We start from the raw sequence: 5,552 nt of genomic DNA, 5'->3' as shown, positions 1-5,552 counted from the left end.
TATTAGTCTTTCCTTACTTCTCTTAGATAAAAGGCATATCTCTCTTATCCTCAACGAAATGACTATTGCAGTCTGAACTCTCACTCTTGCTAAATAACATAAATTAGCTATTTTCCTGAGTGAGTCGAATCTTTAAAGTCCTGTGCACTAAAATCCTCTAACAAATAAGCTTAGTTTTCCCCTGTAATAGCTACATCCTAACTTTGCACAGGGAAATGTTTCTTAGAAATATGTGCTGTTGCTTCCCTCCAGTACTCTCTGGGATACGGAAGCATAACACAAGGGTGATGTGTAATATATGTGTGCAGTCCAATTTGACTTTCTGAAATAGGAAAGCACAAATTCTCTCTGGAACAATTTTTGACTAGTTCATTGTAGAAACTTGTTACCATGCTAAAGACAAAACTGCTGCTGGGTTTAGTTTTGAATTTTATAAAGTGAATAAGTGAAAAATATATACACATTCATTTCAGGCTCAAGTTATGAATAATTAAATGAATATATAATTGTATCCAGTTTTACCCTCGAGCTTAACTAGCAAAGACATCTTCACTCCATGTAAAAAAGATAGATATGTGGTGCTTTTTCAAAAATTATGAGTGAGCTGCCAAACACTACTGAATTTATATGCTTATAAGCAAGAATAATGGTCCGTAAATTCTTAGAAAGCAGCATGCAAGAGTTTTACTTAATGCATCTTATGCCTTCTGAAATTTGAACTTATACAAGTGTTTTCTTAGTATTATCTCAAATGTCTTACTCTTCAGCATCTCTCATTTATCTCAGGTCAAGGTTGAGAAGAAAGCTCTGTGAGCAATTATTAAGTACCATGTATGAATGTATCCAGAAACTGCATTTCATGTTCAGAAGAAATCCTCAAAAAATGCTTTATTAACAGAATAAAGGAGCTCTTTTGTAAAAGAATTACATTCAATTCCAAGATATTAGTGGAGAACTAGGGCCAGTCTGTTTAGGTGAGCAGGTTGTAAGCAGGTGAGCAGCATTCAACTGAAGGACCACTCCATTTCTCGAGCTGCATGTTCTGGAGCAAGGCTCTATCTGCCCTGAAGTAAAGACTATATTTTGAAAATTTATGCAAAAGTGTATATGTGAGAATTAGAAAAGGTAGCATTCAGATCACCAACCATGCCCCAAGGTGCTTCATCTAGACAGAAGGGATTTTGATGACTATTTTGCATAAAATTGTACCATAGGCTAGCAATAACCCTGATAAGAATTTTCTCCTCTTACTAGGTACCTTGATTGTGTCATCTGTCAGGCAGGACTTAAAGAAGAACACCAGACAAAGCCACGTAAGGAGATGCCCTTTTAATTATTTACCAAAACAATTTGTAGGAGTACAACATGGCCTCTTAGTACAGAGTAATAGAACATCAAAATTTCTTAATGTTGAAGAGATGCAGGGAGACTGATTTGATGAAGGAGGAAGGAGTAGCAATGGGAATAACAAAGCACAAAGAAGCAAAAAGAGCTATCCAAGAATCTGTGTGTTGCACAGAAGGTAGAACAAGATTCTCATACTTTCAAGAATCTGTGTGTTGCACAGAAGGTAGAACAAGATTCTCATACTTTCAAGGAAGAGTGGGCCTGGTGGAGAATGGAAATAGGTTATAAAATATATACCCAGTCCATGGCTTCCATGTGGAAAAGTTGCCAACACATCATCATCATCATCAAAAAAGAAAAGAAAATGTGTGTAGTAATTAATACCTCCCAGGCTACCAGTGGTTCTTCCCAATGGAAAACATGTATATAGGGCTGGGGTTATGGCTCAGTGGTAGAGCACTCACCTAGCACGTGTGAGGCACTGGGTTTGATCCTCAGCATCATATAAAAATGAAATAAAGATATTGTGTGTCCACCTACAACTAAAAGATAAATATTTTTTAAAAAAAGAAAACATGTATATAATAGCAGACACAGCTTCCCAGAGAAATGACACTCCACCAGTCACCCTGAGACACTGTTGTCATTCTAACTTTTAAAAAGGTGGCAAAGGACCTATTCTCCCCAGAGTCTGATAACGTCATTCTCTGCTAGCATAGGTTATATGATACCTTTTACCATTTATCACGTCCCATAATTCTTGGCACAGACTCAATATCTCTTTAAGTTGATGTTGGCTGAGTGCTTTTATTTCTATGTATGGAGTATGACAAGAAATCATGAACAATCTTAACATACATACTAGAGCACGTAGTCAAATGACTATTGCTCCCCTCAAAGCTGTTCTCTTAGGAGAACTATGTCATTACACAGAAACATCCTTCAATCTCTTCTTGCTGAGTGTAATTATACAATAATGATTGATTGCTTTTGCATGTTGCTCACTATATTAGCTCTGAATTAAATCCTTACCATTAAAAATTTTCTTTTTAATTTGGTCTTTGACAACCCATTTTCATCATGGTCTGTTCACAACTACCCACTCTCCCACTGCTTGTGCTATAACTGAACAGTGTACAGTCTCTAGAAATCTCTGCATAGGCCATTCCTTCTGAAACGGGAATTTCTCTTGTCACTAAGCTCAAGATCTCTTCCCTCAGAAAGGCTCACATTACTCTTCTCTTCTCCTTCCCATCTGTTTAACTCCATTCATTTAGGTGTACCTTAGAAGTACCAAGGTCACCTCAGTCCACCAAGTGTTTATTATCTTCATTTGCTCCTCGTTCATACTAGTCTGTTGAGGTCTTTGAAGGTAGACACTGGGTCTTATTTTCCTGCATCCTCAGGGTCCAACAGCACTGACTTATAATATTGTTCAATAAAAATCTATCAAATGACTGGCTACTTTAAAGAAGTGAATAACCTAAAATGACATCTCAGAAAGTAAATATTCATTTGGCTGAATCCTAGTTGAGTTCAAGAATTATTGGATGCTTTGATAAATGTTGTTAGGCAAACCAGTCAGTTTAATAAAGTCAGATTCCACTTTTCATATTACAAGCATATACATAAAATTCCAATTGAATTTAATATTCTTATGTAAAAAATAGAAACTATTATACCACCAGAAGAAAACAACAGTAACTATTTGTATAATTTTAGGGTGGGGAATGCCTATTTAAACATAAGACCAAAGCTAGAAACCACAAAGGAAAAGGTTGATGGCGGCTCTAAGCTAACGTACCACTTTCTAAGTGATACCTTCTACCTAAGGTCTGGAAGCCATACTTTTTTTCCTGAATCTTTTTTTTTCCATTTTTTAAGAATCTAAATATTTAAGAAGGCATATAGAAACAATACGTAATCTTAAAAATACATTCAACATTGTTCCAAAAGTCTAAAAATACAGGGAAAATAGTATGTTTTTAATAACTTTCTTTTTTTTTTTTTTCAGATCAACAACTGGATCCATTGCGTTAGACTCTTGTAAGAAGTGGAAGAAAAGTATATTGAGCATATTATTTCAAAGTATAATTATTATTTGAAAATAAGTTAATCCTATGTTTCCAACTTTTGGAACACACCAAGAAATGTTTTTTAACTGTAAAAAAATGTTCCATAAAAGATTGCTAATAAATAAGTTATAATAAATATTATGATATTGAAATATAATTATTGACCTGAAAAGAAGTTAATGATATATTTTTATATGAAAAGGAAAATAGGTGAATTGGACATAACTTTCCTATGTTCATATGTGAATATATCACCAGTGACACTCCACATTATGTACAACTACAAGAATGGGATCCTAATTAGAATAAGTTATACTTCATGTATGTATAATATGTCCAGATACACTCTACTGTCATGTATATCTAAAAAGAACAAATTAAAAAATTTAAAAGGAAAAAATAACATTGTAAACTATTAGTACATTATCCATATTTTTATGAAAACATATGTAGTTTATAGTTATATGTATACACAAATGTGAAAGGATATATATAAATGTATTAATAGTGATTATTATTTTGGTTTCCCTATAGTTTCTAATGTTTCAACAATACATGTGGATAATTCATCAAGATGGGGGAAAAGACAAATAGGATAATGGCTTACTCAAAACCAAACACTGATCAAAGCTTAAATGCTTAAGTTACTAAAATGAAGAAGAAACGAAAGATCACAAAAACATGTAATTCTACATGGTTTCAAATAATTTTCTGCCACCCTGTGGGGAATTCTGCACATTACAAAACAAAGTAAAATTTGGAATTATGAAAAATCTGCAACAAAGAATGAAATTTCTTAAATGGCCCAACTTGTTTAGTTAAAGCTCTGTTGATTAGTTTGTTTTCTCTGCCAGCTATTTAGGGAAATTACTAGGAGGATGATAATGATGCCTAATGCTTATATGTGATTACAACATGCCAACCACTATTCTTACAAATCACTTTATCTCACAAAAACCCTACGAAGTAGGCATTATTTCCCCCCATTTGTAGATGAAGCACAGAAGAGTTAATTAACTGCCAACAGCGAGTAAATGTTGCCAAAGCAACATGAATCTAGTCAACAGCATTTTGGGTCAATTATTTGAATTTTTACTTTTCTGTTCCTCTCAGACATTCTCATTTCCTAATAGAATTGCCCAAATAGTAGACCGCTGGACTTTTGTATAGATTTAGTAGATGAAACTTCTGAGAGGGATTATGATGTTCTCCAAAGTAATCTCATTTCCTTGAAACCATGAATCAGGCCGGCGTCCCAGCTGACAGTTGCTTCTGAGTGTGGTACACAGACCTCACCCCTTCTGAGAATTGTTTTTTTATTGGTCCACAGCAAAAAAAAAAAAAAAAAAAAAAAAAAAACGTATAGAAATTGAGATCCTTCACGACATTTTTACAAGTAACTTTATGTCCCGTGCTCTAATAATAAAATGTTTTGACTTGGATTTTGTGCGGGTCTTTTTTTTTTTTTTTTAACTTTTCTGTTCTGTTTTATCAAAGTCTGATCCACAACTAACTAGGAAAAAAAAAAAGACTAATTGCTTCCCACACTTGGGGGAGGTGGAGGTCCACCGTGATTGAACCCAGGGGCACTTAACCACTGAGCCACATTACCAGCAGCATTATTATTATTATTATTATTATTATTATTACCATCATCATCTTTTTAAGAGACGGGGTTCTCGCTGAGCAGCTTAGGGCCTCGCTAAGTAGTTAAGGCTGGCTTCGCTCCCCACATTTGGGAAGCACTGCTGTCAAGCGGTTCACACTGGGGAATTTTACCAAACTCTAAGGATTCCTCTAATGTCCAGCTCTCCAAAATGAAGCATCGGATATTTTTCCTCCCCTTTATCCATTTTGTAATGCACAGTTATTGTGACGATCAATAGAGACAAGCAGGAAAAAAAAAAATGCCTTGTCGCAACTGCAAGCCAGCGTCCCAGCTAACACCAAAAGGAGAGGAAGCACCGAGAGTCCAGTGGTGCGTCCTAGCCACCGGCCCCACCAGCTGGAACGCAGGGCGTGCAAGCACAAGTTAATTTAAGCCTGCGACCGCCCAGGGGGCGGGGCGACGCTGTGGGTTTCAAAATGACACCACGCCTCCGCTTCCGCCTGCTGCCGCGCCTAGAGAAG

This window comes from Marmota flaviventris, chromosome 2 (assembly GCF_047511675.1).
Source record: "Marmota flaviventris isolate mMarFla1 chromosome 2, mMarFla1.hap1, whole genome shotgun sequence".
Taxonomy (NCBI): domain Eukaryota; kingdom Metazoa; phylum Chordata; class Mammalia; order Rodentia; family Sciuridae; genus Marmota; species Marmota flaviventris.
This window is presented reverse-complemented; position numbering follows the sequence as displayed.